Source organism: Myxine glutinosa, chromosome 2 (assembly GCF_964187855.1).
Source record: "Myxine glutinosa chromosome 2, kmMyxGlut1.1, whole genome shotgun sequence".
Classification (NCBI taxonomy): Eukaryota; Metazoa; Chordata; class Myxini; order Myxiniformes; family Myxinidae; genus Myxine; species Myxine glutinosa.
The window spans coordinates 30,426,190-30,452,743 of NC_136262.1; the positions used below are offsets into that span (position 1 = coordinate 30,426,190).

Sequence of the window (26,554 nt, forward strand, 5' to 3'; positions counted from 1 at the left end):
ACCTGGTCTCGGTGACCCCCGGACCGTGAGAGGAACTCCGCCAGAAAGATCTATGATTTATACGCTTTTGTAACGCAATCAATATGAATTCCAGTCAATAAGAAACCCCACACCAAGGATCCGGAGTAATCAATAATATATTCCCCCAAGGAATCCACAACCATCAACAATAAACAATCAATATTACAAAGATGGCCATCTTCCATATGTGTCCCCTTTCCCCACTCACGACCCCTTTTGGTCACTGTCCCTCACAATGTCTCTGGGCCCCTCCAGACCAAGGTGTAGGTCGGCTTCTCCGCACACGGGCGGTTGAACGACCCCTGGCTGACGTGCTCCCAAACGTGCACGTCACGTACCGGGAACAACGGCTGCAGCGCACACCTCCTTGCCAAGCAAAGCGGGCAAAGCAACGCGCGGCTTGCCCAGCGCGCGAGGCCCAAGGTGCGACCCGTACACGTCCTTGTAGACGGTGAGGCGAACTGTGCCGGACGCTTGGTTCCGTGCACGAACCCACGGCAACTTGACGTGTAAAGGGGTAATTACCCCGCGCAGGTAACTCCTTTCGCCAGACGGGCTTTCAAACGCAGCGTCCCCCCCACGCTGCTCAATATCGATCCCGCTCACGTCGGAGCTCGGCGAGGAAGAGGAAGATCGCTGCTTCTCCCGGACCTCGTGTCTTTTTTTCTTCCGTTTCCGGTCTCCTTTTTCCCAGAAGGGCTCCTGACCCTTTAATCACAACAACCTTTAATCGACTACACATTAATAAGCAAAGACCTGAATAGTAATTCACATCAATTCACATAAATCCGTAACACTCCCCCCCCTTCAAGAAAGAAAGTTTGAACCCAGCGAAAACTTTCTTTGCCGGCCAACTTGGATAAACAAACCAGATAACTCACCCCCCCCCACCCCCCCAAATCATCAGTTCCCCCCGGGCACAGTTATCACTTAAAAATAAAGCAACAAAATTTTACACAATCCCCTAGATTAATTCCCTCTGGACCAAGCGTCAACCATTTCTAGTTTCTCTTGAATGACGGTTAAGAGGTGGTGACCAAAGCCCCCAAATTTAAACCTCTCGATAGCACTTTTTCGGGAGGCCCAGCTGAGTATTCCCTACATGGACGCCTTAAGGAATGTGGAGTTCACGGTTAGTCCGGGGAGGAAAGTTCATTACATGGACGCCTTTAAGAACGTGGAGTTCACGGTTAGTCCGTGCAGGAAAGTTCACTACCTGGACGCCTTTAAGAACGTGGCGTTCACGATTAGTCTGTGTAGGAGCCCCGGCTCGGCGGCTCCCCCGTATATAGTGCTTCAACTTCTCCAGAGTCCTAACAGTTACGGTGGGACCCCTGGTCCCAGCCGTTACCTGACTGGCGGTCTCCTTCTCGGCCAGTGCTCTGACGTTCATTCTTTCGGGAGGTGCCGTAACTGGGAGCCTCCATAGTAATATCGGCTGCTGCCAACCCCAAAACTACTGCCAAGTTGTCCTCTTCTGTAGACCTCTCGACGCCTACGAAATGCCTTCCCTACTGTTATGGTCCGACCCTCCAAATCCTTACCATTCCAATTCTTCTCTGCCTCTCTGGCGTCTCTTGTGCTTGCAAACGTGACAAAGCCGAACCCTCTTGACCGTTGCGTTTCCCTGTCTTTTACCACCCGCACTTCCACCAGCGGCCCATATCTGTTGAAGACAGAGGTCAGAACTTCTTCCTCTGTGTTGAAGTTCAGTCCCCCTACAAATAACTTGGAACTTTTGTCGCCATCCCGAGCGGGGGTGGTGTTATTTCCCCTGCGGGGCTCTTTACCCACCCTTGGGTTACCATCAATTTGCCCCCCGGCCAAATCATTCCCGATAATCACAGATACTCCCTCTACAGGAAGCGTGGCTTGTAAACCGACGGTGACCGGTCCTGACACCAAATCGGATTCCAAATGGATGACATGAAGTGGGGCACTAACACAGCCACCGATCCCTTGTAACCGAACACTATCACCAGTTGCGGTACTCTTTGACAATGGCAAAATGCCTTCAAGCATTAAGGATTGATGGGCTCCTGTGTCCCTCAAAACCCTAACCGGTCTTGGGTTAGTCAAGTCTCCCTTGAGTGAGACCAACCCCTCATAAATAAATGGTTGGTAACTCTTCTGTGGGCGATTTCTTACGCTTGCCATCGCATTCGGAGTGGTAATAGTCGGACTCCGCTCTGGGTTTTCCCTTTTCATGAGGTAACAACTGGACATCAAGTGTCCAGGTTTCTTGCAAAACGCACAAGTAGGCCCGGAGGAAAAACTCGTGGTCTGCCTCGGGCCCCCCGAAAAATAAGTTTGTCTTGGGCCCGTAGCCCCCTGATTTCGAACAGTTTGGGTATCAGCATTGTCCCCATAATCATCTCGAGGCCGCCGCCATGTATTGTCGTTCTCCGCACCTGCTGTTCCACACCTCCCCTGCGGAGATCTAGGCGAGGAGTTAGGTTCGTGGACCCCTATCCGGTGTGTTAAGGCATAATCATCTGCCATGGTGGCTGCGTCCCACAACTTCAGTACTTTCTTTTCCTGCAGGTACACTTTGATGTCCTCGTGGACACACTGTTGAAATTCCTCCACCAGCATCAGGTCACGCAATGCTTCGAAGTCGTTCCCGACTCCTTTCGACTCACACCACCGATCAAACATGTTTTCTTTCACTCTGGCAAACTCCACATGGGTTTCACTCTCCCTCTTCCTGGCATTCCTGAATTTTTGCCGGTAAGCTTCCGGAACCAACTCATAGGCTTTGAGGATGTGCTTCTTCAATACCTCATAATCTGCACATTGGTCCATTGGTAGCGCCGAATAAATCTCTTGAGCTTTACCCACCAGCACACTTTGCACTAGTATGGTCCAGGCCTCCTCCGGCCAGTTTAACTGTCGAGCCACTTTCTCAAAGTGTGGAAAAAATTGAGTGACTTCCTTTTCACTGAAGGGTGGAACCAGCCTCACATGTCTGCCCACCTCCCCGGTGTTCTGGCTAGGTGTCGACCCCGTCAGCAAGGGTGGTACCTCTCCCCGTTCTCTCATTAAATCCAGCTCCTTGAATTTAATTTCTTGCTGAAGCGCCAGATCACGTTCCTTCAACTCCCTTTCGGCTTTTCTCTCCTCTGCTTCGAGTTCCCTGGCAGCTCTCCTCTCCTCTGCTTTTCTCCCTTCTAACCTTTCCTGGAGTTCTCGTTCCACTCTCCTTTCCTCTGCTTGTTTCTCTTCTCTCCTCTCTTCTGCTTTCCTTTCCTCTTCTGCTCTTTCCTTTTCTGCTTTCCTTTCTTCTTCTTTGATCCGTTCCTGGCTCCGTAATTGCAACTCCAGTTTCCGGAGCTCAACGTCTTCTGGTTCTTCGGGTAGCCACTCCCAGGCTAACTCGTCCCATGTTCCTAATCCCACCATAGATTGTATCACCGTGGTCTGCAACTCTGCCTTCCTCAAATTAGTTCGGACCTCCAAGTTAAAATGTTTGGCCAATTTCAAGAGGTCCGACTTTAGTAACGCTCGAAACTGTGCCTCACTCGGGGTTACCGCAAAGTTCTGTGCCACAAACGCCATGGTGCCTATCGTTAACACCTGTTAACCTTCACCCAAGACTTTACCCCCAATTTCCCAAAAATTTACCAATTAATACTTAATTAATAAATTTTAATTAATAAAAATATTATTTTATTATTTTATACAATTTTAGATCCCGGACGTAGACCCAATTGCGAATCCGCAAATCATAATTTGGACGAGCCCCCAATTCTGTTACGTGGTCCTCCTGGTGACTACCTGGTATCGGTGACCCCCGGACCATGAGAGGAACTCCGCCAGAAAGATCTATGATTTATACGCTTTCGTAACGCAATCAATATGAATTCCAGTCAATAAGAAACCCCACACCAAGGATCCGGAGTAATCAATAATATATTCCCCCAAGGAATCCACAACCATCAACAATCAACAATCAATATTACAAAGATGGCCATCTTACATATGTGTCCCCTTTCCCCACTCACGACCCCTTTTGGTCACTGTCCCTCACAATGTCTCTGGGCCCCTCCAGACCAAGGTGTAGGTCGGCTTCTCCGCACACGGGCGGTTGAACGACTCCTGGCTGACGTGCTCCCAAACGTGCACGTCACGTACCGGGAACAACGGCTGCAGCGCACACCTCCTTGCCAAGCAAAGCGGGCAAAGCAACGCGCGGCTTGCCCAGCGCCCGAGGCCCAAGGTGCGACCCGTACGCGTCCTTGTAGACGGTGAGGCGAACTGTGCCGGACGCTTGGTTCCGTGCACGAACCCACGGCAACTTGACGTGTAAAGGGGTAATTACCCCGCGCAGGTAACTCCTTTCGCCAGACGGGCTTTCAAACGCAGCGTCCCCCCACGCTGCTCAATATCGATCCCGCTCACGTCGGAGCTCGGCGAGGAAGAGGAAGATCGCTGCTTCTCCCGGACCTTGTGTCTTTTTTTTCTTCCGTTTCCGGTCTCCTTTTTCCCAGAAGGGCTCCTGACCCTTTAATCACAACAACCTTTAATCGACTACACATTAATAAGCAAAGACCTGAATAGTAATTCACATCAATTCACATAAATCCGTAACACATGACTCTCCCAAGGCGGAGGGGAACTCTCCCAAGGAGGTTTTGGCTATATCCGCACTCACACACAGCGGCAGTGAAGCGACAGGGAGAGAGCTCAGTGAAGAGGTGTGAGCTGAGGGCCGTGACCTGCTGTCTGCCGAGCTGCTGTGGCCGTCAGCTGATCTGCCTAGCAAAGGCGACGGACTGAGAATAGTTTTCAGAGTCGGGAGGAGAAAAGGCGAGCCAGTGCACAGCCGCACACAGGTACCACACCTGAAGCATCCCACACAAACGTGAGCTTGACCCACGTGACCACGTTGCACCTCCTGATATCCCAACAGAAGGAAAGACCACAAACCCACCTCTACTCCATCCATCCTGTCTATCCATTCGTTGTCTTGTGTTCCCGAACAAGTTCGCCTATTGATCGGTTTATTTCAAGGCTTAGGCGAGGAACCCATTACTGTCTCATGTGTTAGCGGGTTTCCATATCACACTCAATCTTTGTTTTCTCACTTCGTCCACATCCTCGTTATTTATTAAATCTGTTTTTTTTTTTTTTAAATTCTCTGTGGATTTGGAGCCATGGAATCACCCTCCAGCGTAACCAAATTCCCCTTAAAACCATACGCGCGTGCTGAAAACGCCGCATGGCCAAATAAATTAATCCCAGCCACACAGCATCACGAGTATCACGAGTATGATCACAAGTTGCCACGTATGTGGAGCACCACCACTCGACGTCTTGGAAGTTCATCTCCGGCAGTCTCGTGTCGCCCGTTAGGGAGACCAAGACGTTACAACATTCACCTTCAGGTCACACAATGCATGAATTTGGATAACTTGGATTACTTTGTACCGCATATCAGGATTTCAGTGCCAAGTATTATCTGCAAAGACCAAAAATAATTGAGCTTGCACCGCAAATTTATTGAGTCAACTACTTGATTGTATCGATGTGAATAGTATGACTGTGTCTGTCCGTTTGTCTGTCTGGTTTGCTGTTTCCTCTCTCGCCGCTTTGTGCATCGTCACCAAACTTTGTGAGCATAAATAATCCTTTTACAATTATGCTTACACATCTGATTTTATTTAATTTTTTTTATTCCATTCAGTCTAGTTGAAAGTAGACTTTTCTCAAGTAGATTGTTGTTGTTTTTTTCACGGGATTGTTGTTGTTATTCTGCAGCCCTTTGTCCTATCAAATGCTATTTCATCCCATCACCCATCCTTGCCAGGTAAGGTATATCCGCTAGTTTTGGAATAAATCTATAAATGGACCAAAAATATATTTGGTAGGCAGTCCCGGCAAAGTCTGAATGTCCGATAGGCTAAAATGTGATTCCTTCCTTCTTTGCATTTAACTCTTTCATCTTCTGCTGCGTCTTAAATTCCATTATAAAAGCAGAGTGGGTAGAATAATGTACAATTTAAGTCGATTGTACTCGTAAATAAACTTTGTTTGAAGGACGGGGAGGGATGTATAGTGTATGTAGGCCACAACTCACTCACTCACAAACTCCCTCACTCTCTTCAATCCCACTCCACCCTCCAGGTCTTTAAAACAGCTGTTCACCACCATCTCTTATCTTCCCCCATCCAAAACCTTGATCTTTTCTACCCCCGTTAATTTCACCCCAAATCCACTTTTTTGAAATACCAACTTCTGTCCTGGAAGTCCTTGGTGTCCTTGTGTTTTATACTTCTCCCACCCTCCCCTGCCCCCCTTCCACGCCTCCTCCCCCCAAGCCCTCTCCCTCCCACACATCTGCCGATGTCCATGCTCTCAAATGTTGTGTTTGTGTGCTTCCCCTTCTCTCCCCATCTTGTCTACCGCTCCCTCTTTTTATATATTTTGTTTGTCTGTTTGTTTTGTTTGTGAAATAAATGTTAGCTCTTTCACGAGCCTCGATTCTGTATACAAAAAAAACAAAAACATTTCATTGCTGGTTGGCATCACTCCTGGCCTAGAGTAGAGCAGGAATTTAGAATTTGGTCAGGGTATTGCCACACAATGGCCTACTTTTTCAAATTTTTCCAAGGTACCATAAATGGAGACATTGACCACATTGTATAGAATTGACAAACTGACCAGGTCTTCTAAACGTCATCATCTTGTGGACTGTTGGTATCCTGGAAGTGGGACGTCTTGTCTCATACATCCTGTCTGTAAATATATCAACGCAACTTGCACCTACTCTCCACTTTCATATGAAGACTTTTTCAACCAGTTGATGAGATCCTCACAGTCCCGGCCATTCTCCAGAGAACACGTCTTTTCTGACGTCAATAAGCAGGTGGAAAAGGTAGACCAAGTGTATTTACAAGAGTATAAACAATTAATTAGTAATACGATACAGGTTAAAGTTAAAGTTGTCGATTAGTTTGTTAAAGTTGATTTAGTTGGGAATGAGATATACAGGGTGAGAAAAGAAGGAAAGACGATAATCCGTGAAATTATAATTGTTATCAAGGTGGTGATAGAAAAAAATGATTAATCCACCTGTACTTGTCATACTAACTTTTTTTCTCATTGAAACAAACTAAATGGTTCCAGAGTTTCACTCTTCTCTAAAATTTATCTATCCCTGTTGATTATTTTTTTTACTTTTAAAGCATCTCCTCTTGGATTCCTTATTCATGGACTATATATATATTCGTGAAAGTATTGTTACAGACGTGGCTTGGATGTTATTTACCGAGCGGTTTTATGGTATGACCACGTCTGCACAAGTTACCCGATTGTGCCCGAACGTTGACTAGTCGCGCGATGCTGGCTCAATAAGGAAAAGAAGACACCCGGCTGGATTACAATAACACAATACGACACCAATGTTTCAATTCTCAAGACCTCCGGAGGAGATTATATTCGTACGGAAAGGTTAGATTACAGGGACGAGAGGTGCATCATAGGAAGACAGGCACTTAGACACAATCTTATATTATTCCCAACAGACGACAGATAAACGGGACAAAGCTGACTCACACGGGGGTTGATGGCAGGAAAGCGGTTGTCGATGGCTCCAGGTGCACCTGTGCTCAAAGGTTAGAATCGACCCGGTCCGGTCCAGAGATGCGGGAGGTTTCAGCGCTCGGAGGTAACGTTCTTTCACAGGCGGGTTCTCTTCCTCTCCGCGATCGCAGGCAACGTTCTTTCTCCAGCTGGGGGCGCATCTGACGTCACATCCGGCGCGGGGCCGCGTATATCCGGCGGGGAGTGACACGCCCTCGGCTCGTTAGCTCCGCCTCGTGGAATCGGCACGTTGCTTCTCATTGGGTGCGTGCGGGGGGTTTACCAGGCTCCGCCCTTGACGAGGAGCTGACAAGGAGCCCCTTCGTGGTAACCCCGTGGAGCGCATGGTCTATGGCGCTAATCGAGCCGGTGTGAGGACGCATCCTCCCCCGCTCCGCCGCCATCTCCTCTGTTGTTGTTGTAATTGTTGGGGAAGAAGATGGAAGGAGGTATGGGAAAGGTCCTAAACTCACTACTGATGCCATATAATCACATTCTGGTGCAACGAAGAGTCATAATTAATGGAGACGAGGCCTTAACTGACATAGAATAAGAATAACTAGGAAGATGTCCGAAAGTTGTCTACGTGTGGTGCGGTGGACCTGGGCACGACATTTAATGGGGGAATAAGGGGAAGGTCGGCTCTACTGATTGTTATTTACATGCAATGGGACTAGGGAATGGGGGATCGGGGAAAGTTGGGGAGTATTGGAGAAAATAGGGGAATATTTACAAGCGGATATGGAGGCCAAATTCCATATTCGCAACATTGCACCCTTCTCTACCCTCGGGGCGTCCCGACCCGATAAATTTTTACCTACTTTAGTGTGGCACGCAATGTAGTTCCCTCTACTATTAACTCTACCCTGAGTGCGACAGTTTTACAGATATTCACAAATGAGTAAATATGTCCCCCTGCGACGTTGCACCCTTCTCCTCACAGAAACACACCCACAGGATAACCGAATCCGGAAAGAATTCTCAAACTAAACATACAGCCGGTAGGGAGCATTATTTACAAGATTACGCTGATATCTACACTACGATCCAGGACCTGTTTTTGGAGGAACACATGCAGATGTTATGCATAGAGAGAGCGCGCTTGCCAGCATCGATACACCAACCCACGAGTGCTCTGTGGCCGACGGCCTTTAATAACATACAGAGCACCCTTTCCCAGCATCAAAAGCACCACCCCACCACCAATCGGTGCAGTCACCATTGTTCATTGGAATAAAAATAAATTCGACAACCCCTAACCCTGCAGGTGTCTCTTGCTCTTCGTGTGGCCTTCAGTGGTGTTAATTAACAGTGGTTCACCTTTATGGCATAGGTGCCACGTTGACCCATAGGTCCATCCCCGGGTGGTGCTTGGCCGCAAACGAACTGCGGTCCATTGTGGGTGGCCACAAACATGGCGGTCCATATGGTGTATCGATCCCGGCAGCAAACAGCGAAAGTGCAGGCCCACAACTGCGCAGCCAGCACCTCTCTCTCCTCTCTCTCTACCCCAAAGCCAGATCCTCGGAGGTGGGAGACAAAAGAAGCAGACAAGTGAGTAAGGTGGTAAGGGCGCAAAAGTGCACGCAATACAAGATGATGCACACTGGGGGCACATGGGAACCAGGTGAGACAGGTACGTTCCTATCGTACGCCCCCCCCCCCACCAGGTAACCTACATGGCCCCTCCCTTACCCCTTACTGTATCCACAAAACACAACACTACCCATAAACATCTACTTTACAAATCGACAAACATCCCTACTGTCTTCCCCGTTCCTCCCATAAACCAAATTCGTCTTCTCTCCCTCCTAACCAATCAAATTTGCCATTTTCAACTCTCATCAAAATTTGCCATTTTCAACTCAACATCAAAATTTGCCATTACCAATTCATCATCAGTCCCTCCTAGGGAGGGAGAGATGGAATCACCCCAATGTCTCATCCACGTCGTGATGCGTCTCACAAATCCTCACAGCAATTCTCATTTCTGCAACACAACCAAAGAAAACACAGGTGTGGAGTCATCATCATCACCACAGGTAAGTGGCTGCGTATGGTGCGACAGGTTCATCAATCCTAACTATCTCCTAAATGACTTTAACAACTTTACACTACCCGGGGTCTTTCTCCGGCCAAACCATTGGCCCTCTTACACTATGGGTTCTAAAAACCAATTCCCATTGGCCAAACTGTGGTGCTCTTCAATTTGGGGTCTCACTCCCCCGATTCATCTCCCGGTGCCCTCGTACAATTTCTGGGCTGCGACGTGTACCTCTCCCAGTGGGTCTACCCACCTGCACACCTCCACCACTGCAGTTGCCTCCGAGCTTACCTGCTCCTTACCCTAACCTAACTACCAGGGGAAGGCCCTCTGGCACTCTCCCCACTCGGTGCCCTCTCTGGCACTGGGCTACCCGGGTCCATCCTCCGGATCCTCGGGCCCCATCCACAACTCTACCGGCTCCCAGAGCCCACCTGCGGCCTCACCTGGCCGACATCCTCACAGTGGTGGAGTGCCCAACCAACTACACGTGTCAAGTAGTAGATTTGTTATTGCCTAAAGTTCAGTTATAGACGTTGGGTGCTAATGTGTTATGATTTATATGATGTTTAAAAATGCTATTTCATAAAGTTAATAAAGGGTTTTTGCTTCGTTTTAGTTTTGGATGAGAAAAGGCTCGCTGAGGTCATGCTGAACAAATTGTATACGTGTGCTTTTTTCGAGGCTGGTCGTAAAACCACGCCCACATGCGCTTGTTTTTGCGTAATGCTAGTAGAATGACATGATCGTTAACCATATATATTTTGTTTTAATCTCAGCAACGCATGACTCTGTATAAACATGCTTTGGATTACTCATGTACACAAACCCATAAAATATATGGGTTTGTTTGGCTAAGCATACACTCTCCTCTTTGTGAGTTATATTTCTGTTTTCTCGGAGCCCAGAGAAACAATTGGTCCAAATGATAAGGAAGGGCTGACTCCCCCGAATGATAACGGTGGGAGGGACTCTCGCCAGTCGCTTCGTTCTCTCGGAGATTTTCTGATAATCGTATTCGTATATAAGTGAATGAGAATCAATGCGTTTTCAGGAAGGCTTGACGTGGCATGAGACTGGCTCTTGCTATAGATGTCTTGGCCTCCTCCGGATCTGTATAAGTTGGTTTTTAATAAACTGCGTCATTTTTCAGGCTATTTGTGGACTTCTTTTGCAAACGAAGAGCTGATTCTTCACAGATGGTACCAGGAGTGGGGTGTCAACAGACGCGGAGGACGGGAAACGGAGCCCGAGGGACAGGAGGAAGGCTGACCTGAGGCCGGCGCCGGCACGTTGATTTGATTAAAGGTGGGAGTTGTTTTATATCAGAGGGCTATTATTCCAAATTCGTACCTTCCTCCTTCGAGCGGGTTCAGTCTCCTTGTCTTCCGCGCTGTCTGCACTCGAACAGAAATTGTAAGTAAAGGCTCATTTAGGCCTCAGAATGACGTAGCTTTGTTAAAGCCAGGATAAACAAGTAAGGATACAAGTAAGGACTTAACAGTAAGCTTAAAGTTACAGTTAGTACAAGGGAAGGGGGGAAAGTGAGGTCGGACAGCCATATAGGTCGAGCCAGGCCGAGATTTTTCCAGGAAGGAACAGCCCAGAGACAAGATGGGGTATGCCATTGCATGCCAGGGAACGAAGGGCTGTGGCTAAACTTAGATAGAAAGCCATAGGAACATAGAAGGCCATAGGAACATGGCCAGTAAAAGGATTTGCGCAGGATATCGGTGAAGATAACGTTCGGTACAAGGGAAGGGGGGAAAGTGAGGTCGGACAGCCATATAGGTCGAGCCAGGCCGAGAACTTTCCAGGAAGGAACAGCCCAGAGACAAGATGGGGTATGCCATTGCATGCCAGGGAAGGAGGGCTGTGGTTAACTTAGACGGCCAAAGGGACATGGCCAGGAAGGGTGAAATGCGTAGGTACCAGGTAGGTTTGACAAGAAGGTAGTGACAACTACGAGGTCAAGCCAGGAAGCTCTAGACTAAGTTCTAGACAAGAGGTCCAGATAAAGCAGGCCAGGATCTGGTGGACAAGAGAAAATAAATAAGCTCACAGGAAATGGGCCAGGTGGCCACAGGGTGAGAAGGACAGGTTAGGTTTTGAAATATTGAAAATTGAAGCAGGAGCTGCATTGTAGGAATTTGAAGCTTCAGAGCCAAAGGAAGCAAGTTCAGGAAGCAAAGTTCAGGACAAAACAATTAAGGAGGTAGTTAAACAAGTAAAACAGCGAGTGATGCCGCTGGACCAGATACCAGACCAAGACCCCCCAACCCCCCAAGACCTGAGCTCAGTCCCGGGGCTCTAGGCAACACCCCCCACCCCCCCCAAGACCTGAGCTCAGTCCCAGGGCTCTAGGCAACACCCCAACACCCCGCCCTGCCTTCCCTTTTTTTCACCTCAACCAACCCCCGTCCAACCCGTCCCAAAAATCCTTTTCCTTGAATGAGAGACGTAACATGAATGAGCAAAGATTGTTTGGGAGTGGCTGGAGAAAGGCATGATTTGAGTCGATCTGAGTTTCGCGTGAAGAATGGGAGACTCACTCGTATATGAATGAGGAATGAATGTATATTGGGATGTTAATTGACGTGTGTGTCTGGCCAATGTGTTTGTCTGTGTGTCATGTGCAAAGCAGAGGGTTTCGGTGTGAAACTTTGTAAGCGATCTGCTCGACTTGGGGGAAATTCAGGCCGGGAATGTCCATTTTAACGTCTATCCGAGAGAACAGGCGAGGTCCTGAACTGAGTCCGGATTTTCATCTGTTTGGGAGTTGTTTGGGAAGCGAATTGATATAAATCGGGTCAGGAAAGCACCCGGAGTGCCCTTGTCGATCTACTGTTGATATGAAGCGGTTTCTTGGAGATGGTTGCAGAATTCGAATCAATATGTGTGTTTTACTTGAATCGAAGAGTTCATTCAATGGCAGATATTGTGTATTGTATGTGTGGGATGTATCGCTGAGGCAGCTCACCTTTGGAATTGGTGTCATATAGTGCATTTTGGGTCAGAGAGGTCAAGCGTCGGAGATCCTGTTAGCTAGGGATGAGTTCTGACAGCTCAATGTTCTGACAGCTCACATGTCAGGTCGCAGATTTGTTATGACAGCTTTTCGCACTTTGTTATGACAGCCGACTGCATGTCCCAACGCGAGGTAAACCCCGCCGCGAACGCGAATAGAGCGGCGTGCAGGGAGTGTTGGGATTCGTGTGGAGGCACGAGGGTGCGCGCCAAGACGGGGGGCGGTGTGGCGTCGTCGCGTTGAGATGGTTGTGCCAGGTCGATCGGCGATCTCTGAATTTAAATCGGATTTTTGTCATGTGTGTTGTGAAATTAAACGTCTATCCGAGAATCCTGGCAATGTTCGTTTAACTAAAGTGTGGTACAAACCTGTGTTTCCGCCGTGCGGCTCCGTGGAAGTTTGGGTAGAGGGATATTGGGTGTTCAGACAGGAGCCGAGCGAGCCGCGAGTCACGGGTGTGCTGTATGAGATTTGCTCAGAGTGCTGGCGATAACTCGCCCACTCTCAGAGGAGGATGTGTGCCCAAATGCATTGTGGGTCATTTCGACTTTGCTGGATGTCGGACGTTCATGTCAGACGAGCCATGTCGGAATAGTGGCCGGCTGCGACATATATGCCAGGCAATGTCACAGGACGAATACGTTACTTATAAGATGGATTTTTATTTAAGATGGATTTATAAGATGGATAGATGGATGGATTTATTTAAGATGGCTAAAATAAACGATTTCAAGACAGAGTAATTAATTTCCGGAGCCAAGTTCCAACAGGAAGTCTTGTTCGTACAGTAAGGTACAGTGCGGAGTGGCGGCTGGAAGATGCATCGATGCATTTGTGTTGATCGATGCGGACACAGATTTAGTATGCTGATAAGGTTAAGTTATTAAAACGCATATGGGTCTGGAGGCAGATAATGTGGGACAAGCTGCCTCACGGGCGCTGCAGGGAGAGTATTTGGAAATTCAATAATTTGAACAGAAATGTCACGTTTTCAACAGAACGCTGATCCGAGGAAGGAGGACGGTTGAGGTTTCAACTGTCGGTATGTGGTGTGGCTTGTGCCAAGGTGTGGGCGCGAGGAGGTGTGTTGATGAAGCGTTGTGCGAACGAGGAAGGATGTGCGAAAGGTGTGCACCAGGTAGAGAGGTGCTGCATTGTAGAGCACGTACGGAAGTCCCTGAACGGATTGTGACGGTTGTTGGATTCGTAGGAGCTAGCATTTTGCGATGTAGAGCCTCAATAAGGGTCATTTGTCTGTCTGGATGTGGTTCTTGCAGGGAATGACGCCGGACTTGTATTATTTGCGGAAAAATAAAACGCTGGTTACCCCAATTCGAAGTTTGACTTTTTAAAGTTTAGTTGACCTTTGTTCGAGATTTGTAAGGGAGAAAGGTCAGAGGTAATTCACTAACCTTGGAAGAACGACAGGCGGAGTCAGTCTACAGGGTGTTGCTTTAACGACAGGATATATAGGACTTAAATCTGGAGAATATCGGGACATTATATTGTGGGTAAAACCAAAATCATGTACATAATTAGTGGACAGAGAATATCGAGTTTTTTGTTGTTGTGGAAGCGTCAGTCAGGTACAGTACGCTTGGAATTTAATTTAACCGGGTCGAGTACAGTGACGTGTTCGATCGAGCTGTGGGGATTTGAGATGGATTTGAGTCACGTTAAATGGAGGACATTTGGGAGGATGAAGAGATGCAAGTAACGTGGATTAAATTGTGGTATCACGAGTTGGGTGCCAGAGATATTGTGGTTATTATAACTCACTGATTATAGGGGGCGCCGGGCGCACCGAGTACAGATCGGGTTGCATGATGGAGCACGCATGCATGGATTTTGGCTTTGCGAGGCTCCGGATAGAAATTGGCATTTCGATGCTGTGGATTATATCGTACCTGCCCGGAAAGGTGATGTCCTGTGCTGGGGCTGGCGACAGGCCTCTGTTATTTGTTTGTCTGTCGGTCTGATTGTAAGTCTTTGGTACTGGGAGGGCTAATTGAGTGCTCAGGCGTCATTGTTCCATGGAGGCAGGAGCTGTGAGTCACAAAATGTAAAATTATCCATCAAGGACGGGGAATAATGTGCAGTGTGATTGGGTAAGAGGTAAAGGCCATAAAACACCAACCCCATGAGGAACGAAATAAATGGAGAGATGTTGGGATCACATGATGGTTGGGATTGAAGAACAACCTACTGGGATTTCAAACCTGTGTTTGGGTCTGGGGCAACTGGGTGATGGGCAACAGTGTATGAGTGAGTAATTATGATCTGTTTAAGTGTAAGAGGCGGTGGAGAAGAAAGGGGTGATGAAAAGTTATTTGTTTAGTGTGAAGTAGGTTGGTTGCTTATTTGTCACAGTAAGATGAGAGTTGTGTTTTTAAGCTTGGTCTTTGAATGAATTGTTGATTGGAAAAGTGATTTTTGATCGCTGATCCGATCTGGTTTTGAATTGTTTGATTTAATTTTGAATTGATTGGAGGTAATAAGGATTTGTGTTGATTTCCTGATTTGAGTTCATCTGGAAACAAAGACAGATGGGATTAATGTGTATATCAGGAACAATTTGGAAAAGAAATATGGATATATGACATTACTAAAATATAACCAAGCAATTGAGAGTTCTTGGGTTAATGGGATATAAATAAATGCATCTACAAGTTGATGGTTTATAAAAATTTAGTTCTGGATGATACTTAAACGATGAACAATGTTGGCAATATACAAAGAATGTGACTTGTTTTTTGGGGGGCAAAGTTATGGGTGAATTTGGTGAGTGGTTGTGGGCAAACGAAGATTAATTTAGATTTATCATAGTTAAGTTCGAGGAAGTTGATTTGAAGCCAGAATTTCATTTGGATGCCAGAAAGGAGAAAGGAGATGCTGAAAGCCAGAAAGGAGATGCTGTTGTCTACTCTGAATGACAGGTGGCGGTATCCAGGGCGCTGAGGAGTTTGTTCACGTTGTAAAGTTTGTTTATTTAGTTTGTTTATTGTAGAGAAGAGTGCTTTTGGGATTCCGGAGCCAGAGTGGATAATTTGAGGGTAGTAGGTGGAGTAGAGGACATCTTTGCAGTGCTGTAGGTGGTCCTTGTAGGCTTGGGGGTGAACTAATTTGGGTTTAATAGGCACAAGCTGGTCTAAACAGGGTGAGGAGGATGGCGTGATTGATGATGTCAAAGGAGGCGTTGAGGTGAGGAGGATGAAAATGTTGAGGTTGCCAGCATCAGAGGAGAGAAAAGGTCGCTGGTGATTTTGAGGAGAGCAGTTTCAGTACTGTGGCTGGAGCAGAATCCGGATTGGGATGTTTCATACAGGTTATTGGCAGAGTGGTGATGTTTGAGTTGAGTGGCCACAGCACGTTCCAAAACTTTTGACAGAAAGGGTAGATTGGAGATGGGTCTGAAGTTATTTAGGGTGTCAGGGTTTAGTCCAGGGTTTTTCCAGAATGGGGGTGAAGTTTCACGAGTTTTTGGGGAAATCGGTATGTGAAGCTGGATTAAGTTGGAACTGCTTGATGAGCCATGGAGATGGATTGGGTTTTGTTGTTGGTTGTCTGGGAGTTCGGTTGTTGCATTGCCAAAGGTTTCTGTGTGGTGGACACACTCGTTGGCTGTTGTCTTGTGTGACGTGGATGGAGATGTATGTGGCTGCGTGTGGCTGCCTGGAGGGGAAGGCGGCTACAGTGGTTGATATTGGTTGTGGGTTGTCCGGGGTGCTTCGATTTGCATAAAGGGTGAAGATTGGGATATTACATTATTTTGAGTAAGTATTGGCATGAGTAATTACAGAAGTAATTATGAGTTATTATGAGTAATTAGTGGTATGAGTATTAGTTATGAGTTCCAGGTGTTGAGCTAGTTATGCTAGTTATCCAGCTAGTTATGAGTAAGTGATTATTTTAGTAAAATTACATGTTTCGCTGTGTTGTTGATCTGGGGACAAGCTAGTTTGATGGGTACCCTGGGGTCTTCAGCATGTCTATGTGTTTGTCTGGCTGTTACACTAGACTCTGGGATGTGTTTTCATGAGACGAATTTCAGAATTGATGACAATTCAGTGAGTATGGTGGACAACGTGAAGTGGCTGGTGTGAAGGAAGGGGTTGGGAAAGATGGACCCCCTTCACGAATACCCAGTAGGGTAGCTTAATTTCAGACATAACAGTGAGAATCTATTGTGAGCGAATCACAGTGGGTGAGGAAAACATTGTGTGTGACCAGACACCAGAACTGACCAGAATTGAAATTGGAAGTAGACCAGGTTATTTCTATTATTTGTTTATTCGTGAAAATAAATAAATAATAGGGGGAGGTTCATGGAGGTTAATGGTGGTTTGTTTGTATTAATGGAGGTTAATGGTGGTTGTTTGTGTTAATGGAGGTTAATGGTGGTTTGTTTGTGTTAATTCTAGTTGAAACTCTCGCTGAAGTAATTTTCGTTTATTTTTATTTTTTGATTCGATTTGAGAGTTGAGATGATTGATTTTTTATTAATTTTATAATTTTATTTTTATTGATGTTGGAAACAGGTAATGGGATGCTGAGAGAAGGATTGAATTTAATTTGAATTGGACTGGATTAAATGGGATTGAATTTAAAAATTGAATATTGGATAAAATTGGATCCACTTGAAAAAAAGTGGATTAGGAAATTGGAGAAAAGGTGTTCTATGAAACTATGAATTGAATGAATTGAATCTATGAATTGGAGACCTGTGGACCAGGCGTTCCCAGGAGACTTGTGGACCAGGTGTTCCACCAGAGGAAAAAGACCAGGTGTTCGTGGAGCACTTCACCTGCAAGAACGCCTTGGAACCAAGGTGGAAGGGACCAGTCCAGGCGTTGCTGACTACACCAACGGCAGTCTTTTGCGAGGGCAAGACCTCGTGGATCCACGCCACGCACTGTAAGTTGGCCATACAAGCACCAGACACTACACCACAGAAACCACAGTAAGGATGGGCCTAATCATAGGTACAATACTATTGATGGCGACAGCAGCTAGGGGAAACTCCGATTCCAATAGATGCGAAAACGAAACCCGACACCTCACCGTAACATGGGGACAAAGAGTATCACTACCATGTTTCGAACAGAAAGCCCTGCACACAAATTGGGTGAACATAAATTGGCTAGCACTGTCGGCAGGGCCTGGACGCGTTGGCATGGTACTACAAAAGCAACGAGAGTTCCGGGAAGACGGGCAAGCTAGCATTAAGACCTTGGCCCAACCAGGATACCAATGGGGAACCCCTGATTTTAAGCTACAAACACGCACGCGCCTAGAGAAAGGCATGACTATGCAGGTCCGGTGCAGCGTCTGGACCCCTGGCGCGGCCGGTGGCGAAAGGAACTACATACCATGCATCGAATACATACTCACGCCACAACCCCAGGATAAGGCCCCAAAGAGGGGGGAAAACACATATTGGAAAGTGGCCAGGGAGGTGGCAACAATTCAAAATAGGACACACTGCTGGTCGTGCATGCACTTTCCCCAAGCAGGCACCACAGGAATACACATGATAGTGCTACCTCTGTCCCTCAATGACCTCTGCTCACAACCTATCGATTCCCCATGTTTAGTCACCACGCTGGAAAGAGAAGGGGTTGACAACGGCAAGAGTTGCAATCGACAATTTAATTATCGCCCGTCAATGATTGCCCATGTGGCCGAGAGGCCTGCCCCCGTCTGGGTCAAACCACAGAAAGGGAGGGTCTGCCTCCAGGGTTCCGGCCACTTGCGTATGGGAGAATCAGAATGCGCCTACACTCTCCCCGGGAAGCTGGGACAAGGGAGCTCGGGGATTACATTACGAATAGTACTGCAAGATAAACACAACCACAACATAACGGCTATAACATTCTCTAGGGGGGTTAGTAGGATTAATGGGGTGGTAAAGGGACTCCAGTGCTTATCCACCCACCTGGTCCCACCCCATGGGACAATGTTTATATGCGGCGACAAGGCTTACCCCTATTTACCAAATAATTGGGGGGGCACATGTTATCTGGGTTCAGTCCTTCCTGACGTTGAGATACTGGATGAGCTAGACCCAAAGTCCTTGGACAGGCGTTATAAGAGGTCAGTCATGAACGAAGATGGAACCACTAAACTACACGGGAGTCTATGGGAAAAGGTGTTTGGTTTCTTCTTCCCAGGAGCGGGCACAGTCATGGATAGTTTCCGGATAGACAAATTGGCTTTGGCCCTAGAAAAGGTGGCAAACGACACCGCTACGGCTCATGACATACTATTGGACACGGTAATTCACATGCGTACAATGGTGATGCAGAATCGGGTGGCTTTGGACATGCTCCTGGCAGAGAAAGGAGGGGTATGCGGAATTATAGAGGGAAAATGTTGCACTTACATACCCGATCCATCTGAAGGAGTGTCAGCCGCAATAGTGAGACTAAGGGAAACTAGCCACGCCCTGACGATCGATCGGATCGCGCGTGAAAATTCTTATACATTTAGCTGGCTCACTGACTGGTTCCAGGGATGGACGGGCACCATAGTGAAGTGGTTATTGACCGCACTGGCTGTGATAATCGGGGTAGTAATTTGGGGGGCACTAATGAAATCTCTAGTCCTCCTCTGTATGAGAAAGTATTTTACAGGATGGAAAGTGAAGAAGCCGCCGACAACAACTATGGCTCTGACCACAGAGGCCGTCGACCTGAACGGGTCCTTCAACAAGGCAGTTGCGACCGGCGCTCCAGAAAATTGCATTGAATTTTGTAATGACTGTGATACTTGTGTGGATCCCATGTGGGAACTGGCTGCTGCCTGTAACGGTGTATGTGATGACTGTGATACTTGTGCTATAAACCCCTTGCGTGTACTGGCTAACGCTGCTTATGTATTACAAGCTGACAGCTGCACGCCCCCTTCTGACCCAACTATGGATCTGATTGCGACACTGGGTCTGGCGGTCGAGGGACCCGACGTGGATATCCTAGACCCGCAAGCCGACCAGGCGCCCAAGGGAGACTTTGACATAAAGGAAGTTCCTCTCTTTGCTTCATATGTATTAAGTTCAAATGCTTCAAGTGAATCGGATTTTTACGCTCTGTACCCTGACCAGGAAATTGAGACACAAGATACTGACAATATTATGTATTCCCCAGAACAGCAGCACGTGAGGGACCTCATGGGCATGATCGTTGATTAACCTCGAAGATCTGCAAGGACTGGGTCTGCAAAGGGTGGGAGCAAGTTCCGCAGGGGAGGTGATGGGCCCTCTGGCGGAGCAGAACCTCATCTGGACCAGACACCTTCGTTGTGGATCCGAAACGTTAATGGACTTTCATGTTCTGAGCCCTCAGGCTCCGAGCACGCACCACACGACACGTTCGCCAAATGCACGGGCGAGGCGCTTTGGGCGCACGATATGCCCTTGGGAGATACCCGCATTACACAATTATTTTTTCAATACCCGCATTACACAATTATTTTTCAATAAAACCCGATGTGGCACGTTGTCTCTTAAGATACTTTGTCTCGACGAGACAAGAGGAAGGAATGTCAAGTAGTAGATTTGTTATTGCCTAAAGTTCAGTTATAGACGTTGGGTGCTAATGTGTTATGATTTATATGATGTTTAAAAATGCTATTTCATAAAGTTAATAAAGGGTTTTTGCTTCGTTTTAGTTTTGGATGAGAAAAGGCTCGCTGAGGTCATGCTGAACAAATTGTATACGTGTGCTTTTTTCGAGGCTGGTCGTAAAACCACGCCCACATGCGCTTGTTTTTGCGTAATGCTAGTAGAATGACATGATCGTTAACCATATATATTTTGTTTTAATCTCAGCAACGCATGACTCTGTATAAACATGCTTTGGATTACTCATGTACACAAACCCATAAAATATATGGGTTTGTTTGGCTAAGCATACACTCTCCTCTTTGTGAGTTATATTTCTGTTTTCTCGGAGCCCAGAGAAACAATTGGTCCAAATGATAAGGAAGGGCTGACTCCCCCGAATGATAACGGTGGGAGGGACTCTCGCCAGTCGCTTCGTTCTCTCGGAGATTTTCTGATAATCGTATTCGTATATAAGTGAATGAGAATCAATGCGTTTTCAGGAAGGCTTGACGTGGCATGAGACTGGCTCTTGCTATAGATGTCTTGGCCTCCTCCGGATCTGTATAAGTTGGTTTTTAATAAACTGCGTCATTTTTCAGGCTATTTGTGGACTTCTTTTGCAAACGAAGAGCTGATTCTTCACACACGCACTAACAGGCTACACGCCCAGCCATTTCCACAACACTAATGCACCCATCCACAACACCATTCTGCCACCGCACCACAAATGCCAATATCCAACCACAATTTACCTGTACCCTCTACCTAACACTTACACTACCCGCCCCGGGTACTCGTGAGAGGGGTCCACTCTTCCCCCATCCACACCTTCGCACCATGCACACCACTCCGTACCACTTACTCCAACTCTCTCCACACACCTGTACTTGCACACCTGTGCTCTCACACCTGGTGCCACCTGCACCCTTCTCTCCCCAAGCGCATTCGCGCTGATCCACACACTCACTACTCATACACTGCTCCACACACCTGTCCAATTGCACACCTGTGCAATCACACCTGTTCCATCCTCACACACACGGCATCATCTCAGCTAACTACTCCCTTCTGAAACTTGCGCTTCCCAGTCGTCCCTTTAAACTATTGCGCTCCCACGTCATTATCATCCACACTAATCTACCTGCGTCCCCACTACAGGTATCAGTCACTAACTAATCTTAACGTTACCTAATGTCATCTTCTAGATCCCTACACACAATATCCTAACCCACCCGGGCTAGTTTTCACTGCCATACACCCCATAAGCTATTGCTCCTTTGCCCCACCACATGGGAAGGATGGTGGATTTGCCATCCCACCACATCGGGGGTCTCTCACTACCAATTTTGCACATCAAATTTCAACAAATTAAAAATTTGCCAATCACCTGCCAATCACTGTACCATTACCAATCATCACTGCCAATCCTTTGCCAATCATCAAATTTTGTTTTTCTCTAATTTTGGGTCTAATACACTAACCTCATCACCCAGTCTACTCACTAATACCTCTTGGTGCGCCAATCCCTGTCCAAAGCCCGGCTTCGTAAAGCCAAGCAGTGGATGCTGGTTGTTTTGTGCCAGCGGCTGGATGCGTCCGGCACTCGGTGCAGGGACGGGGGCTTACCCGGGCCGAGATCCCACGCATCACCTCGGCGTGGAACCATCCAATGTCCCGATCTCGACCTGCCGGCACGTCTCAACAAAACGTGGTCGCCATGACGACCCTTTCTATCGGGCCGCCCGCTCCGCCTAGTGGAGCACGGACGCGGCCGTTCAAAGCGAGGCCCAGCACGCACCGAGGGCCCGATTCGGCTATAAGTCGTTCTCAACTCTACCCCATCTAACGTCGATGCTTCACCTGGACGCTTACACCCCGCAGCCCGTTCCTTGCTCACACATCCAGCCGTGCCCATGCTCCTCGTACCTTTCCTTACACACCCAGGTACACCCATTCCACTCACAGCCTTGGTCACACACCTGACCACCGAACACTTTGGCACACATTCGTTGGTCGCACACCTCACCAAAACACCTCTTCGCGCCCCCTCCTCAGTCACCTCCTCTGTGACAATCACAGGTGTGCTCTCATTCGCACACCCAACCACGTGCCTCACCACTAATTCCAGCGTGCATTCCCACTCACGCTCTACCATTCCAGGTGTGCATCCTTCCATCCCAGGTGTACATCCTCGCTCACCTGTCACAACTAACTCACTCTCCTTGTCACTCTCAATACTCTCACCACCACTCTTGACAACGCACTCATCCTTACTCTTGACAGCGCACTCTTTCCTCATGCACCTGTCCGTCACACACCTTTCTCGCGCACACTCTCCCATTACACCCTCTGTAACACTCACCACAGGTGGACACTCTTCCTTACTTCTGACAGCGCACTCTTTCCTCATGCACCTGTCCGTCACACACCTTTCTCACGCACACTCTCCCATTACACCCTCTGTAACACTCACCACAGGTGGACACTCTTCCTTACTTCTGACAGCGCACTCTTTCCTCATGCACCTGTCCGTCACACACCTTTCTCGCGCACACTCTCCCATTACACCCTCTGTAACACTCACCACAGGTGGACACTCTTCCTTACTTCTGACAGCGCACTCTTTCCTCATGCACCTGTCCGTCACACACCTTTCTCGCGCACACTCTCCCATTACACCCTCTGTAACACTCACCACAGGTGGACACTCTTCCTTACTTCTGACAGCGCACTCTTTCCCCATGCACCTGTCCGTCACACACCTTTCTCGCGCACACTCTTGCGCACACTCTCCCGTCACACCCTCTGTAACACTCACCACCCCGCGCTTCCATGTGCCCCCTCGCACACGCGCTACGACCGACTCACTCTCGCCAGCACCCTCACTCCTTGGCACACACTTTTTCCTCACACACCCCAGAGTCGGACTTTCTCGCACACCTCCTCTTTCGCACACCAGACCTGTCACACACCTCACCAACGGCCTTTCACGAACACCCGGATCCAAACCAATCCCCAAGCTTCTTAAATCCCCTGGCGCATCATACGCACGACCATATTGGTCACCACTTACACCGGGTCCTCTTCCTCTTCGCTTCTCCTCCATCACCTGCGAATCCCTCATCCGGTTAATGAGCACATCATCACGATCCAAACACAGACTTTGGACCAATTCTTTTACTTCCTCCTTTATCTCTTTGTTATCCTCTCTCCGTCGCTTCTTAATTTCGCTCACCCCTTCTTCCACTTCTTCTAATTTGTGCTTCATCTCCTTCATCTCTTCGTGCGCCCCTTTAAGTTCTTCCTCTAACTCCACTTTATTTTTTTCTATGTGCTCCCGCACCTCCCGCTCTTTAACCTCCATTACCTCTACCACCTTGTCCATTTTCGTTGTCAGTCCCTCACGTACCATCTGACATTCCCTCTTTGTCGCTATCAAGTCGTTTTTTATGTCGTTTTGTGTCGCTTTTAACCCTCCTAATACCGCAGTGTTCCTTTGAACCTGCTCCACTAACTCCGTCTGTCCCACCGTCAGCTGCTCCACCTCTTGCGTCAGGTCCTCTATGCCCCCTTGTAACTTTACAGTCCCCTTTCTCACCTCCTTCTCCATGTGCTCCTTACAGTGCCTCACCTCCTCGCGCACTCCTCCGACCTCCTCACTCACTCCTCCTCTGATCTCCTCTCCCATCACTTGCATCTCCTGCCCAGATGCCACCCTCATCTGCTCCATTTCCTCCCTGTGAGCATCCAGTTTGGTTTCTACCCCCATTCTGACCCCCTCTATCTGCTGCTCCATTTGTTTAACTTCCCTTTCCGCTTGGTCCCTCATGTCCCTCAATTTGCCTTCCATACTGTTTTCTAACCCCTCTAACCCATTTTTCACTCCCTCTATCTGATTCTCCTGGGCAGCCATTCTATTTTCTACCCCCATTAACCCATTTTTCACTTCTTTTATCCCGTTGTCTAACCCCTCAAAATTATTGTCTAACTTCTCACTGGTACCCCTCGCTTCGTCCCTCATTACCCCCATTTGGTTTCCCATTACCCCCATTTGGCCCTCCAATCGCTCACTATTAACCCTCATTTGCTCACTCTGAGCATCCATCCGGTTCCCCAATTGGTTACTCTGCAGTTTGAGGGACGCCTGCATTTGCGCCATAAATTGCTCCATGAGGACCTGCATCTGGGCCATCCCTCCCACTTGTGCAGCGGGTGCGGCCGCCGTAGCTATGTGCGAGGCGCCATTTCGCGCGTCTGCTACCCCCGCTGTTTCGCTCTCCTCATGTCCCTCATGTCCCTCAATTTGGTCCTGGACCGACCCTGCTTCACTCTCCCCTACCGGACCCCAGCCGTCTTGATCCGCCATAGCGCGACTTGCAAAATTCGAGTTTCGTAAAACAAATCCAAATTTTTTTTTTTTTTCGTTATAATTTCGTCGAGCGCAGTAACCGCGGGACCGCGCTCCGAATCGATTCGGTCGAGCGCCGTACGCGCTCCGGCTCGATTTTCCCTCCCAAAATTTGGGCCTAACTAATTTAGTCCCGGGTTCGAATTCCACTCCTCGACACCAATTGTTACTGTACTAACACAATTGGTGTCCAAAATTTGGGCTAAATAAATTTAGTCCCAGGTTCGAATCCCACCTCCTGACTACCAATTGTTACAGACGTGGCTTGGATGTTATTTACCGAGCGGTTTTATGGTATGACCACGTCTGCACAAGTTACCCGATTGTGCCCGAACGTTGACTAGTCGCGCGATGCTGGCTCAATAAGGAAAAGAAGACACCCGGCTGGATTACAATAACACAATACGACACCAATGTTTCAATTCTCAAGACCTCCGGAGGAGATTATATTCGTACGGAAAGGTTAGATTACAGGGACGAGAGGTGCATCATAGGAAGACAGGCACTTAGACACAATCTTATATTATTCCCAACAGACGACAGATAAACGGGACAAAGCTGACTCACACGGGGGTTGATGGCAGGAAAGCGGTTGTCGATGGCTCCAGGTGCACCTGTGCTCAAAGGTTAGAATCGACCCGGTCCGGTCCAGAGATGCGGGAGGTTTCAGCGCTCGGAGGTAACGTTCTTTCACAGGCGGGTTCTCTTCCTCTCCGCGATCGCAGGCAACGTTCTTTCTCCAGCTGGGGGCGCATCTGACGTCACATCCGGCGCGGGGCCGCGTATATCCGGCGGGGAGTGACACGCCCTCGGCTCGTTAGCTCCGCCTCGTGGAATCGGCACGTTGCTTCTCATTGGGTGCGTGCGGGGGGTTTACCAGGCTCCGCCCTTGACGAGGAGCTGACAAGGAGCCCCTTCGTGGTAACCCCGTGGAGCGCATGGTCTATGGCGCTAATCGAGCCGGTGTGAGGACGCATCCTCCCCCGCTCCGCCGCCATCTCCTCTGTTGTTGTTGTAATTGTTGGGGAAGAAGATGGAAGGAGGTATGGGAAAGGTCCTAAACTCACTACTGATGCCATATAATCACATTCTGGTGCAACGAAGAGTCATAATTAATGGAGACGAGGCCTTAACTGACATAGAATAAGAATAACTAGGAAGATGTCCGAAAGTTGTCTACGTGTGGTGCGGTGGACCTGGGCACGACATTTAATGGGGGAATAAGGGGAAGGTCGGCTCTACTGATTGTTATTTACATGCAATGGGACTAGGGAATGGGGGATCGGGGAAAGTTGGGGAGTATTGGAGAAAATAGGGGAATATTTACAAGCGGATATGGAGGCCAAATTCCATATTCGCAACAGTATCATATCCAGAGTAGGAAAAATATATTATCTTTTTGAAGTCGTTTATGTAAATAACCCTCAGGTGTTAATGTCAATACAAATGCACATCTGTCAGTGTCAGCAGTCAACCAGTGCCTATAAGCATGTTAAACAAAAGAGGTTTTTCAACTTCTCATGAAGGAAGATCGGGCTGACAGGGTGGCAAAGAGGTACACACACTCATCCCTAAGCTGGACAAAATCACAGACTGGTCAAACAAGTGGAACATGTCTTTCAATCCTGACAAATCTCACACTCTTACGATGTCTCTCCGAAAAGATCGACTAGACAACCCTCCCATCCACTTTCTCAACAATCCTCTCCAAGAAGTTCTGTCACTTAAGCTTTTGGGTCTCACTATCTGCCATAATCTTTCTTGGGAAAACCACATTTCCAAGCTGACCTCCAAAGCCAGTCGCCGACTGGGCATCCTCCGTCGTGCGAAGTCCTTCCTCGGCACACCTGAGCTCCTCACCACATACAA

The 26,554-nt window shown here is 48.0% G+C and overlaps 1 protein-coding gene across 2 annotated transcripts in view; it reads right to left on the reverse strand.

Moving 5' to 3' along the window:
• The window catches only part of LOC137421928 (frizzled-3-like), a 47,052-nt gene that overhangs the window by 17,897 nt on the left and 2,601 nt on the right, over positions 1-26,554 (reverse strand). The gene's annotated exons all lie outside the window — the stretch shown is intronic.